Source organism: Oryctolagus cuniculus, chromosome 15, assembly GCF_051225735.1.
Source record: "Oryctolagus cuniculus isolate XC-2025 breed Fujian yellow rabbit chromosome 15, ASM5122573v1, whole genome shotgun sequence".
Classification (NCBI taxonomy): Eukaryota; Metazoa; Chordata; class Mammalia; order Lagomorpha; family Leporidae; genus Oryctolagus; species Oryctolagus cuniculus.
Window position 1 is genome coordinate 43589295 of NC_142881.1, and position 14838 is coordinate 43604132.

A 14838-nucleotide genomic window follows, 5' to 3' on the forward strand; every position below is an offset into this window, starting at 1 on the left:
CAGAACATACTATTTGCAATATGCAAGCAGTACTTATAAGATTTAAAAATCAGTGGACAGGGAAAAAAATAAAAAATAGTTTACAAATGTGTGATTTAAAATGGCTAGCCTCAGTGATCATGCAGACTAATGAAAAATAAGACACCAATTTTTCCCCATTATGTGGCAAAATTCTAAAGAATAAGAAACAGTTATCATTTACCGAATACATTTAATGTGATAATTGAAAAAAAATTTAAAGCACAAGTCATTTAATCCTGATTAAAGTGGAAAATATATAATATTATTCCTATGATGCAGGTAATAAACCAAGGTACGGAGAGATAGTTGAGTGCCCAAGGTCACACAGGAAATAAATGGCAGACAGATTTTTTTTTTTTTTTTTGATAGGCAGAGTGGACAGTGAGAGAGACAGAGAGAGAGAGAAAGGTCTTCCTTTGCCGTTGGTTCACCCTCCAATGGCCGCCGCTGCAGCCGGCGCACCGCGCTGATCCGATGGCAGGAGCCAGGATCCAGGTGCTTTTCCTGGTCTCCCATGGGGTGCAGGGCCCAAGCACTTGGGCCATCCTCCACTGCACTCCCTGGCCACAGCAGAGAGCTGGCCTGGAAGAGGGGCAACCGGGACAGAATCCGGCGCCCCGACCGGGACTAGAACCCGGTGTGCCGGCGCCGCTAGGTGGAGGATTAGCCTATTGAGCCACGGCGCCGGCTAGATATTTTTTTTTTTAACAGGCAGAGTGGACAGTGAGAAAGAGAGACAGAGAAAAAGGTTTTCCTTTGCCGTTGGTTCACCCTCCAATGGCCGCCGCGACTGGCACGCTGTGGCCGGCGCACCGCGCTGATCTGATGGCAGGAGCCAGGTACATACCCTGGTCTCCCATGGGGTGCAGGGCCCAAGCACTTGGGCCATTCTCCACTGCACTCCCTGGCCACAGCAGAGAGCTGGCCTGGAAGAGGGGCAACCAGGACAGAATCTGGCGCCCCGACCAGGACTAGAACCCGGTGTGCCGGCGCCACAAGGCGGAGGATTAGCCTAGTGAGCCGCGGTGCCGGCCAGACAGATAATTTGAATCTAGGTCAGCTGGGGACAGAGTTTGTGCCTTTAATTACTACATTTTACTTCTTTCTGGTTTCCTCATGTTAAGCAAAAATAGAGGGTGGGAGGATTATAGTATGTGCCCTGCTTCCCTTAAGGGGTTGTTGTGAAGAACACAGGACAGCCGGTCATGCTGCTAACAGAGGGACTGTTGGTCTTCCTTCTCTTCCATGGGGAAATGTGCCCTCGGTCATCTAAAGCTCTACGGTACTTTGAGCTCTTTGCTGGAATGAAAATGAGTAGTGCTGCACGGTGGACTCTCTGACAGTTCATTTGGACAAATCCAGGATCTGTTCTCCACTGGATGTGGTCCAAAATGGGCCTATGGTCACAGCAGGCTCTCTAAGGTGCTGAGTCACAGGTCACTGAAATGCACCTTGTGTTCTGGTGCCTTCGTGGTTTACCAAGTGATGTTTCACTTGGCAGGATCTGAGCCATTTTGGGGGCTGGTTTATTTTTCTATTTAAAGGAAAGTATTGGTTCCTTGATTCTATTGGTCTTTAGTTCTTCTGGATTGTAGGTTGCCAGAAAAGGAAGACATTGACTGAAAACTAAGTACTGGATGAGGCAGCACAGTTGTTGGGAGCCCGAGCCAAAGTGCCTCTCCCGGGCTCAACACAGCGTTGGCAGTAGGGTCTTCTCACTGTCGCCACCTAACGTGCTCACACAGTTCCTTTTCCCTTCTCCTGACTCTTACTCTCTTCCATTCTTTAATTCTTTATACTCTTTCCTGCTCCTTTGGTGACAGTCCTGGTTAAAGAAGTTGCTGACTGCCTCTGAAGTGTACATTGCACTTTTAGGACAAGATGTTAACTATTCCAGAGAGATAAGACTGATAGACATGACTTTCTAAAGAAACGGTTATTTTTTGCAAAGGCATTGTATAGCGCCAGCTGGTACTTTGATTGCCATTTGTTGAGATTTAAAATTCATATTCTATCTTATTTGGAATCATTCTTAGTCCTGCAGTAACTTAAAACAGCAAACCCAAGATATTGGGGGAAGTTGCACTGCAGTAAAAATAAATATAGAGAAAAACAAAACTGTATTGGAGAAGAATACAGTTGGAGCTACTGAGAACTTATTAGAGAAAAAATATGCATATGTATAATAGGCAAGTGATTATTGTTTTATAATTTTGTATATGTGTTTTACTGCATAGTATAAATACTTAAAACACGCAGGAGGGGAGGAAGCAAGTCCCTCCCTCCACTATCTTACTGTTTTACTCCATGAAAATCAGGAATCAGACATAATCTTATTTTTTTTTAAAAAGTTACCCAAACTTTGCAGAGTTAAACATGCTCATTTAGCCCACAATCATTCTTGCAAAACAATCCAAGCAGCCAGGAATTCTTTGTATTTTGTTTGAGTAAAAAGTAATTTTTAAAAGAACAACTTCTTTGTAAAGTTGATATGATTCATAATACATACAGTAGAAATACCACCTACTTTTTAGCATTCTCATTAAGTGAATATTACAGAGGTACATTTTATCTGTTTCAAAAAAAATCACTATTGATTTGCTTAACATGCCCTTTAAATATCAATAAGAAGCCCTTTAAATCCCTGGGATTTAGCTCAGAACTGTAGATTGCACAAGACAAGAAGAGAAAGTATTAACTTAGGCACATCTTGTCAAAAATGGAATTTTGAAATTTATTCTATCAACCCTCTCCTGTTTTTAATTTATCTTTAGTTTTTAACAGACTCAATATAATTCATAGAAAAATCTCTTTCCTTCTACAAAAAGCAAAAAGAGTCTGGTTTAGCAGGATCTCCTATTTTTATCTTCTTTTTTATCTCCTATTTTTATGCTTGCAAAAGCAACTTCTGACGTAATGTTCTGCTCAGAGGTTGTATCCAGTTGGAGTGAATTCCATTAAGTGTGACTTGCAGTAACATGCTTGATGGTCCTATCCTTAAAATGCTGTACCACTGTTAATACGCATGCTCCAAACCAGCATCCAAGGTTAGCTGGGGAATAGCTGTGACAGTTCCAGCTGAAATGCGGCCTGGCCTCACATTAGAATCACCAACCGGCGCTTGGGCATCGTCCTGTCCAGCTCGGAAGGGATTCTTGTCTGGAAAAGGGCCCAGGAAATGATGTAGCACAAAGCCCCCCAGGTGATAATAACGTGCAACTGAGTTTAGAACAGCTGACTTAAGTTGTAATTTGTACATCTTAAATGTCAAAACAATTCAGTCATTAAATGCATTCCACCTGCCAAATAGACCAGATGGATACTCAGATGAAAAAAAAATTAAAAAAGAAAAAGACTAATAAAAAGCCTAGAAACTAAATTACAGGAGAAAAGGAGGAATGATTAAAAAAAATCCCAAAAACCAAAACCAACTCGTTCTTTTTTTTTTTTTTTTTTTTTTTTTTTTTTTTGGACAGGCAGAGTGGACAGTGAGAGAGAGACAGAGAGAAAGGTCTTCCTTTGCCGTTGGTTCACCTCCAAATGGCCACTACGGCCGGTGCGCTGCGCCAATCCGAAGCCAGGAGCCAGGTTCTTCCTCCTGGTCTCCCATGTGGGTGCAGGGCCCAAGCACTTGAGCCATCCTCCACTGCCTTCCCAGGCCACAGCAGAGAGCTGGACTAGAAGAGGAGCAACTGGGACAGAATCCGGTGCCCTGATCGGGACTAGGACCCTGGGTGCTGGTGCCACAGGTGGAGGATGAGCCAAGTGAGCCAAGCTGCCGGCCACCAACTCTTTCTTATTATGTTCTGGCTCAACTGATCTCTTCTCTTCTCTTCTCTTCTCTTCTCTTCTCTTCTCTTCTCTTCTCTTCTCTTCTCTTCTCTTCTCTTCTCTTCTCTTCTCTTTTCTTTCTTTCTTTCTTTTCTTTTTGACAGGCAGAGTGGACAGTGAGAGAGAGAGAGACAGAGAGAAAGGTCTTCCTTTGCTGTTGGTTCACCCTCCAATGGCCACCGCGGCTGGTGCGCTGCAGCTGGCGCACCACGCTGATCCGATGGCAGGAGCCAGGTACTTCTCCTGGTCTCCCATGGGGTGCAGGGCCCAAGCACTTAGGCCATCCTCCACTGCACTCCCTGGCCACAGCAGAGAGCTGGCCTGGAAGAGGGGCAACCGGGACAGAATCCGGTGCCCCGACCGGGACTAGAACCCGGTGTGCAAGGCGGAGGATTAGCCTAGTGAGCTGTGGCACCGGCCTCAACTGATTTGTTTTCAACTCAGTCTCAATGGGGACCAACCACAAATGTGGTTATAGTATCACTATCCACATTAAAAACCATTATTTGTTGTAGCCGCATGGGTGAAGAGGAAGCCGAAGCCAGGAAGTAGAGAAAGGATAGGGAGTAAGGAAGGCCTCTAGAAGGGAGAGGAGCTGATCAGGGAGGAGCTGACGCAGGTTGACAATGAAGCACCGGAGCAGTTCTGGGAATTCCTACCTTTGACATCCTTCCATCTGCTTACCTAGAACAGTCTCCCATGTAGGCAGCTCGTGAAGCCCAGATGTTCACTTTTCCCTGTTTTCTTTCTTTACACATCCTTATCTGGTGCTCCTCCCTTCTACAGTCTCCTTAGCTGAGAGAGCCTTATGCCTGCTCCATAAGTCATGTGTGTATGTGGGGCTCCAAAAAGCTGGTTAAAATGCACATTATAGGGGGCCGGCCCTGTGGCATAGTGGATAAAGCCGCGTCCTGCAGTGCCAGCATCCCATATGGGCACCAGTTCAAGTCCTGGCTGCTCCATTTCTGATCCAACTCTCTGCTGTGGGAAAACAGAAGATAGTCCAAGTCCCTGGGCCCCTGCACTTGTGTGAGAGACCTGGCTCCTGGCTTTGATCAGCACAGTTCCAGTCATTGCGGCCAATTGGGGAGTGAACCAGCGGATGGAAGACCTCTCTCTCTCTCTCCTTCTCCTCTCTTTGTGTAACTCCGACTTTCAAATAAATAAATCTTTTAAAAAATAGTATACTAGAATAATACTGAAAAAGCAGTTACATGTTGGAGAGTACAATAAAGAAAGTTTGAATATTTTAAAAAATGCACATTTTAAAAAAACAATGGATTTCAACATTTTCTGGCACTAAAAGAAACATTTTTTATTTCAACTTTTCTGTGAACTTTTGAAGTACCTGTGGGTATATGAATGTGTTGGCCATCAAGTGCAGACATGAATATGTACATCTACATAAGGGAGATTAAACTCTTGGGACTGGTGTTGCACCACCACCAAATGAGAGTCCTTTCTCTTGACCCCTTTCCTTCATAACTAGCTCTGACATCAAGTCTCTTTCTTAATGATCCTCCATGCTGTGCTCAAGTTGAACAGAGTATCAGAAGCTCTGAAATAGGGATCCTCCTAATCAACGCCGGAAAATATTAGCAGCAGATAGAAATTGTGCATATGTTGGGAGAAGTAGGTAGTAGTATGGAAGAAGAGACGCTTAAAATCAGACCCCATCCTCTCCTTCCAATCTGTGGTTATTTAATCTGATGTGTCGTCGTCACTAGGCCACTGGGTACCCATTTGGTCAAATATTCTGGGTATTGCTGTGAGGATGTTTGTGGATGAGCTTAACTTTTGAACGGGTAGATTAAGTAAAGCAGTTTGCCTTCCTTAATGTGAGCTAGCTTCATTCAGTCACTGAAGACCAGGGTAGAACAAAAAGGCTGAGAGAGAACTCTGCTGGCTTGACTGCACTGATCTGGAACATTGCTTTTTTTTTTTTTTTCCTTTTGCCTCAAAATGAAATATTGGCTGTTCTGTGCCTCGCGCCTGGCTGCTTCCAGCTAGAACTCCTTTGTCTCTTCTGGTTTTCAAACCTTTGGACTTGGACTGAAACAACACATTGGATCCGCTTGTTACAAACTGTAAATCTTGGGACCTCTGCTTCCATAATCACACGAGCCAATTCCTTATAACAGATCTAACAGATCTCTTTATGTGTCATTATCTGTATATGCATCTATCCATCCATCCATCAATTACGTTTCTCTGGAGAACCCTAACTACATGTATATAGATAGTTCTGATGTCCATATCATTGTTCTAGTTCCCATAAGATCAGGTTACTGATGGCTGTTGTGTTATCTCCATTAGGCAATAATACCCAACTCTTCCTATCATGCTTAAAGATCCCTTGAGAAAAAGAGTCACAGAATTTAGAAATTCTAGAATGGCATAGATTAATGAGAATAGATGTTTTGCATGTATAATTTTTTAAATGGTTCATAAATTTATAAAGTGGTAATCATGACATACAAGGTAGATATCTTTCAGCTTAAAAGCATTGTTTATTCAGTAGTGTTAGGACCAATTATGTGTGAGGCATTTTACTGATATCTGATGAGTGTGAGTTTGTATTTATTCATTCTTAGCCTCTTGTTACTGTCTCTTTCTCTCTTTATTAAGATTGTCCCTTTGAGCTTCATAGCTGCTTGTTGTATCCTCAGACCAATTTGGAAAACTTAAGTTGAAAATTCTCAGCAAGACTGATAATCATTGACAAATGGAATATACTTGTTCCTTAGAGTAAAGCTTACAAAATCTAACTAAAACTCTATTTCAGTGGCATTGAGGCAATTTGACCCTTGTAATGAAAACCAGCCTATGTTTCCCTTAAACAAGCCAGGCTATATATGTTACAATTCTATGCTAATTTATATGCATCAGCATGACTGTCCTTATTACCTTTGTGACTCCTTATTTCCAGCCAGGTCATGATGTGCTACTCTTCTTTTGAATTCCTACTGCTATTAAATATCATCAATGCTACCATAACTTCATACCTGGATTATTTCCTGAATTTGGCTGTGATGTTTTCTAATTCTAATATTATCTGCATAAAGCAGGTTAGTTTTCTTAAATACCCCTTTTTTAAAAAAAGATTTATTTACTCATTTATTTATTGCTCTCCTATTAAAACACTTTATGCGGTCCCACATTTCATCACTCTGTCAGTTAATGTCAACTTTTTTTTGCTTCATAACTGATCATATTTACCCAACTGTATATTCTACTCATTTCTAGCACATACTCTTTTCTCTACTCAGACCCGTTTGATGGATGGTCAGCAGTTAGGAGAGGATCAGAAATGGGAGTGAAAACAACAAAGATGAATGAAAAAAACTTGAGTATGGTTAGAATGCTGAATGCAAGTTGTTGGGGAGGAAGGGAAGGGAAGGGCATAATAATAATAACAGATAAGATTGGGGAGATAGGAGAAAAATAAATCAGCATAAGTGTTGTGCATTTATTATGCGCCAAACACTGTTAGGTTTGAAAATTGAAAAACCAGCAAAATTCCTTCTCTTTCTTTAATGAACTCCTAATTTAGAATGATAAATATGTGAACTTTTCAGAAAAAGAGAAACCTTGAAGATGAGCGTGATGGATTATCCTGCAATCGCAGTGGGCGCTTAGGAGAAGCCTAATAACTCCTAACTCCTTTCACAGCAGTCTTGAGGCCCACTTGGCTTCCCCCCACCTTACTCCCTCTCACCACTCCATTTTCTCTTCAGGTCCTGCTCTTCAGAAAGTCCCTGTGCCTGTGGAGGGGCTAATTTATTCCGTGCTTGCATTTTTGTTTTGCTAACAGCCATCCTGTATTTCAGTATCACCTGCATTTCATAAGTGGCTTTGAGTACAGACCTTTTTTTGTTGTAACTATGAAAATAACAAAGCCCAAGAGATTTGTACTCTGGCAGGAGGATCTGTAATTCTATTCTGCTTCTCTTGTTAATGACCCAGGTGTCTTCAAATCATTCTATACTGACTTAATTAGGAGGCCCTGCCTGGCACAGAGAACATCTCATGCCTTGGAAAACTTGGAACAGTGTCAGGGAGAGGCTGGTGCAGATTTGTGCCACGAGCCAGGGCTAAGTATAGGGTCAACTTCTCAACCACCTCATTGCAGGATAGGAAACCACTCTTTTTTCACCTTCATAGCTTCTCTCCTTGTAACCAATTATCTCCTATGTAGCACTGGGTAGTAGACACAGAAATATTATGAGAATTATAGCCATGATAGCGAAGTTTATGCATTCTTTCTTGGTATTGTTCCAAACAATTCATGTGTATTGTCTGATCTAATTCTTAACTCCAATTTTACAGAAGAAACAAGCACAAAGAATTTTGTCAAGATCATGTAGTAGACAGTGAAGGAGTCAGGATTTGAGCTTAGCCATTCTGGGTTCAGAGCTTTCTAACATACAGTGTTTTTGCTTTCTGCTGTGTCAGTGCTGTGAATCAGAGGTTTGGGTCATTGAACTACAGAGAATCTTGCAATTTTGAGTTACTGCATTATTATAGGAAAAATTAAACTTTATTGCTTGTTTCTGAAAGGGAAATGAAAAGAGTTTCTGCTCTTAGAATTATATTCAAGGTCCACATACTGGCACTCCCTGGATGATTCTAGTTCAAGTGCACCTACATTGAGCACCTGTTAGACAATATGGGAGAAACATGAAGGGACTGACGCTGATATCCAGTAAGTGTGATGTCTGGATGACTTTAATTCCAAATCAAAATTATTTAATAAGTGCGGAACTTCTTCCTCAAAGATCAAACACCTGCTTTTCACATCTCTCTCATCATCTTTGGATTGCTCATGACACTGCGCTGCTGGCCACCTGACCTCCATGTCTTCCCTTCCCCTCCTCATCAAAAGTTAACGACTCCTGAGTATCCTGCCCAAAGTCTTTGCCAGGCTTGTTACTCTGTCATGTGGTTACAGGCTGAAATGTCCCTGTCACCCACACCCCGCATCCCAATTAAAGTGTATTTTAATAAGGAACTTCTGGAAACTATTATTATCCTACGTGAATAGCTATTCAGGCTGCTGAAGCTGCTATCTGGGAGCATCAGGCTCAATTTAAAGTTCCAAATTAGGTCAGTTTAAATATGGGACTCCCTTAGCAGACACAGACCTCGCAGCCCAATTATTTTTTCCATGGGGAGAAGGATTTGTCCTCCAGACGAGACACTTCCAGGTGGTAGGTGCTGTACCCTCTTCCGACACTAACAGGGTTTGCATGTAAGGTAGCCAAGACACTCAAGACAAGGACTGGGTATTTTCATCAACGACTCCATAACTAATCTTGCCCCTGTTTTTGTGGTGGCTGTGCCTGGTGTTCCTGTCCCCTTCCATGGAAACTCTTACATCCTCTTTCTATGTTTCTTCTATCCTCTGGACATCACAATCTCCCCAATGATGGGTCCCCTTTAACTGAGTCTCTGCTGTGTCAGACTGAGAGTCTGGGCAAGGCAAGGAGGGTGTGACTTTAGTGAAGGAAACATTTCTCTTAACCATGGAGGTCCAGATAACCCGTCTCCTGGAACTGTAGAGAATTGGGTTGAACTGACAATGTGTGCCATGGGAGTTGGCACACTGGGGAATTGGGGTTTTATACTTGGGTTCTCACCCTAACAGTGTTTTCTATCCATGGGAAATTCTCTGTCAACTGCAGGGTCTTTTAGTTTGCTTCTAGTTCCAAGTCTTAATTCTAATTGTTCTGTTTATCCTGTGTTTGCAGGGTAGTTTGTGCCAGAATGATAGAATTCACTCCCGAATACTGCTAACTAGCTTGAAACCTTGGGCAAGTTTCTTCATGTCCTCTTGCCTTAACTGCTTCATTGGAAAAATGGTATAGCACGGTATCTATTCCAGAGGGAGGATTAAATGAATGAACCAATGGGCTGGCATGTAGCAAGAGCTATATAAAGATGTCACAGTTGAGTTATTATGAATATCATCATCATAATTACAAGGTGCCAATTCCAATCAGTTGGCAGTGAATGCCTGTACCATGGAGCAGTGTCAGGGATCTTCAAGAAAGAGGATCAGGCAGAGAATTCCTGAGATGGGCATTTCCATGTGCCAAGACCATTCCACCACCCCATCCACCACCTTGTCCCAAGGCCATGGCATCTAGGATTCTGATTTCTGACTTCTGTTGCATATAATAAGAGGCATTAAGTTTTAAGTACACATATTAAGCCAATTTATTTCATGCTAAAGGATACAGCTGAAAAGATAAGCACTAAACAGAAACCCAATAAAAGAGCTGGATAGAAAAATGCTTAAATTACTGGCAATGAAAAGTAGTAACAATTGCACCTATTGCTTTTCTAGTCCTCTGCCAGCCTATTAGGTCTTTTATAATCCTCCCTCCTTCATTTCATCCTAGTTACAGCATCTGGACTTGTTTAAATCTTTTAGGGGTATTTTGTTCTGGAAACAGCATAGGACTGGCTTTCCTGTTACCTTCTGTGGCTCCCATATGGCATCCCTTCCTTGTCCTATCTAGCCTCGAATTGATCGAAGATTCTGTTAATGTCCAGTAAGGTAGCTGAAGGCTGACTGTATAATCAGCATCAGCACAGCAGGTAAGAGCCTCTTTCCGTTAAACTCACCTTAACAATCAGAATGATGAATGTCGACTCAATTTCCTGGAAGAAACCAGGCGTACGAAGTTAACTGCGAAGAAGCTTGGCATTTTTAAACTTCCCACACAAATTCTTCTGTAAGAAATGCTTTTATGAACTAGACTATGCAATGGAAATAACAGACTATAGTAGTTAATTCCGTGACTTAAATCTAGTTTTTTAAATTGATTGAGCATCCCAAAACAATGATGATTTTTTTAACTGATGGAGGAAGGAAAGGCATTAGAACCCTATTGAAAGTGGGTTTTATGGAATTATAAATCATTTGCTCTCTTAGACATTCTGTCTAGCCAAATTGTCATATGCTTATTCTCTTTAGTCATATTACTGACTGGAGCAGAACCCTGTAGGTAGCTGTGCAAGCCAGAGAGTTATCTTCCATCCTTATTACTACTTCTCCCTTAATATTACCAGAGACTGATCCCTACTAGAATAAACAAACTTGGAAAATGTTTTTATGTAATTGTTAATAATATTCCACTCTGGCCGGCGCCATGGCTCACTAGGCTAACCCTCCGCCTGCGGCGCTGGCACCCCGGGGTTCTAGTCCCGGTTGGGGTGCCAGATTCTGTCCCGGTTGCTCCTCTTCCAGTCCAGCTCTCTGCTGTGGCCTGGGAAGGCAGTGGAGGATGGCCCAAGTGCTTGGGCCTTGCACCTGCATGGGAGACCAGGAGGAAGCACCTGGCTGCTGGCTTTGGATCAGCGCGGTGCACCGGCCGTAGTGGCCATTTGGGGGGTGAACCAATGGAAGGAAGACCTTTCTCTCTGTCTCTCTCTCTCACTAACTCTGCCTGTAAAAAAAAAAAAAATCCGCTCTATATGCACATAAGAAAAAAGCTCCACTTGTCTATCTTTAAGAGAAAAAAATTAGAAAGTTCAAATAACAGCATAATTTAGTCAAAACAATTTTTACAAATGAAAATATTTAAATTTTTGTTTCACCTTACTAAAACAGTATAAATTTTAGTTCATTAAATTAAAAATTCTAAATAATTTTTAAAGCTAATAACCTAGTTAAAATAGGTTTTATGGCATAAAATGAAAAATTGTCTCTCTTGAGCTGATCAGCAATAAATCCTTATCAATAACAACCACCTGGGTTTTCAGTGTCAGGCCAAGGGACAGACGGGACTTGGGTTTCTTGTATAGCATGTCACGGAGAAACACTGCTCCCTTTCCAGCTGCCTTTCCTGGGTGAGTGTGGATTGTTAGGACTGCACTTTAGAGGCGCCTGGTTACAGTTTCCATGAATAAGGTAAAATGGTGTTTATCCTCTGTCGATCAATACTGTCTTGTTTAAACTTATTGAGTCATTAAGAGACATGTAAGGTAATGAAAGCTATTGTGCAATAGTACCCAAAGTACTATCTAGCTTTCCAAGGGATGACAATATTTTAATAGCCAATTATTGAAACAGATTTTTAACATTAACTGACAGTGTGAAGAAATGAACGTACACTGTGTCAGTGTCCCATGGGTTTGAGTGAAATGCATGTTGAGCTTTTAGCTATGAGTTTTCTTGAGCCATAGTCTCTGAAAACAGTATATTCGTGCATGTGCAGTAATATTAAAAACAGTATTGTAGATTAGCACTTTCTTAATAGAGGAGGGGGTTACTATCTGAATAATCAGTTTCATTGCTTGTATACACTATACACACACATATATATACATATATATACATATATACATATATATTAGCATTGTTTTGACTGAAAGGAGCTCTCATGTGTAAGTTTGGACAGTTGTAGGAAATTTTCTGGAGATTGTTACAAACAGAGTAATGACAAAGAAGAGAGTTAGGCTGCATTCCTAAGCACCAGGCACCATGCTTAACTGCTTTGTTTTATCATCTCATTTAATCCTCACAGAATTTTCCCACTAGATTTTGCCCCCATTTCATATTTCAGGAGTCTGAGATTCAGGGAAGTCAAATAGTATACAGAAGACCACAAACCTAGTGGGTTTTGGAAAATGCATTCCAAACTTCCTCTATCTGCAGAAATGTCCAGTGGCCTTTCTACGATTAATTTTCAAAGTCTCTTAGGCATAATTTGTTTGGTGCCATCTGACTGGGCTGTAAGATCCCTTTAGATGTGTTAGATAGTAATGATTTCCATTCTTTCATTCAATTTGGGTTATCATGAAGTCTGGACATAGACTATAAAAACTGTTCTTTCTTAATTTGTCTTCTGAGGAGTCCACTTCTGAGAAATATTAATAAGATATTCCTGAAATAATATGTTCATTATAAATTAAATGTAGAGACAAAACATGGCATTTTTCTTTTGACCTATATTTGTTAACAACCACTGAACACTATATAAGAAATTATATGTGGAATGACATGAAGCTAATTTAGTATAAGCTCAGTTGGAAGTAATCACTAAAGATTTAATGATTTTTATATCTATCTGTCATTTAATAATGTTTTCCACAGCAAAGTGACTTTCCTTGCTGACTCTATTCTCTCTTCCCTTATACCTGATACATAATGAATTGGAACAGCAAAATGTACAAATTGCCTAAAATTGGCAGTGTTGCTGTTACCTCAGCAAATGGGACCTTTAAGAATGAACCCCAAGTCATCTATCGATTTCTCTGTCCTTAGGAAAAAGCCTCACTGTTTTGACAGATCAGTGATTTTGCTTTGACAAGTATGTGATTTCACTTTTATTTCAAGAACTATCCTCCCATCACATGCTTCCCAGCGTGTATTATAAAGAATGGTTCAGCCAAGACCAATGCTCCTAAATTATATTGAGAGTAGAGTTGATGAGTATATGCTTTAGGAGATAATAGTCCTATACAACACCCAGATACGGCTGTGCTGCTGATCTTCGAGACGCACAATACACATCCAAATCATACATAAAGAAATTTGTTTAAGCTGAAATTAATTTTCCTTGGAACCTACATTGGTAAGTCTTTCAATCAGAATTTAGAAGTTTTCTAATAGGAATGTAATATTCTTATTAAATACCGTGTTTGATTTATTTCATTAGATTAGATATCCTCATATTTAGGTTGTGAATCATCTTTATGGAATGAATAAAATGATAATGTGAAATACATCCACTGTAGCACAGTTGCCCAAACTGTGGAAACGATCTAGTAATTAGCTGTCCCATGGCTGAACTTTAACACACTGAAAACCAGTCATCATTTTCCAGAACTGTTTTTTTTTCTTTTTTCTTTTTTCTTTCTTTCTTTCTTTCTTTCTTTCTTTTTTTTTTTTTTTTTTTTTGCTAGAATCAGAGGCTAGTATCTTAGGTATTCTTTTGGTTAATAGGAGGAAATAGCAGGAATTGACCAACATTTTTTTATGGGAGTAATGACACTGTAGGAGATATCTCACTATATGAAGTCTAAAGTATGATAGGAATTAGACAAATACAGGAAACTCAAAAACCTATTGATGATGTTAAGTCCCTTTCTCTTGTTAATGACATTTTATTTGCCAGGGTCCTAGGAGCAGAGTAGGCAGTTAGCCGCAAGTCCCGCTGCTATGTGGCTACAGCATAGACTTCTCAGAATATCAGCTACACTCTTGAACCAAAGGTAAATCTGTTGTTTTTTATCCTCAGAAATTAATGAAGTCCAGAAACAGAACATGGCGGCCATGTCATTTTGAGCTTATATGGTCATTCTTAAGTATTTTTTTTTGTTTCAGTTTGTTTAATTCATATAAAAGCAAACTATCCCACTCCCTGGGTTAGGCTCAGTAATAGAAGAGTGCCAAAGATGTTTTTGCTGCATTCCCACCAATAGTACAATGCCCAGTTTCACAAACTTGAAACAGAAAAAGCAAAACACATGGACCATACCTGAGTAATTTCAGAGATCCCCACCCGGAAAAGGTTTCCTTGATTGTGGCGAATTCAGCGTGTCCCTCCGGTTATGTTCTAATCATCATACCAAACTCCAAAGGTTCAGTGGCTTTAGGTTTGGTTTACAATTCCCCGGAGTTAAACTTTAACTCACCCTGTCTCTTGCATCCATGCAGCCCTTTGACCAGATAATTGGGTCACTACAGTCCAAACAGCACACAAAACTACCCTTGTTTTGTGTTTACAAAATTAAAATTGGCATAAATGTTATTTTGAAGCTATGTTATTGACATATAATCATATATCTAAAAAGTAGAACTCACTACAATTTGGGCCACGAAGATTGTGTGTGTGTGTGTGTGTGTTAGCTCCCTTGTTTTCTGCTATGCCAAAGTGATAGCAAGTCTAAGGTAATTTAGGAGAATATTTCTTTGTTTTACACTTTTTTCTATCACTGTGTTACATGGAGTTTGAGGTCAAGTGTTTAGATAAG

At 40.6% G+C, this 14838-nt stretch overlaps 1 protein-coding gene across 6 annotated transcripts in view; it reads right to left on the reverse strand.

The window, feature by feature from the left end:
* Positions 1 to 14441, reverse strand: part of A1CF (APOBEC1 complementation factor) — an 86875-nt gene extending 72434 nt beyond the window's left edge. For 2 of the 6 annotated variants that reach the window (XM_089314858.1, XM_008270123.5), the window contains exons 1-2: positions 14343 to 14413; positions 10483 to 10518 (exon numbers count right to left, since the gene is read on the reverse strand). The gene's annotated coding sequence lies outside the window, so the exon portion shown is untranslated. Of the gene's footprint in view, positions 1 to 10482; positions 10519 to 14342 lie in introns of all 6 variants that reach the window. The other 4 variants (XM_070057677.2, XM_002718366.6, XM_089314859.1 and 1 more) reach the window with 3 other exon arrangements.
* Positions 14442 to 14838: the final 397 nt, after the last annotated feature.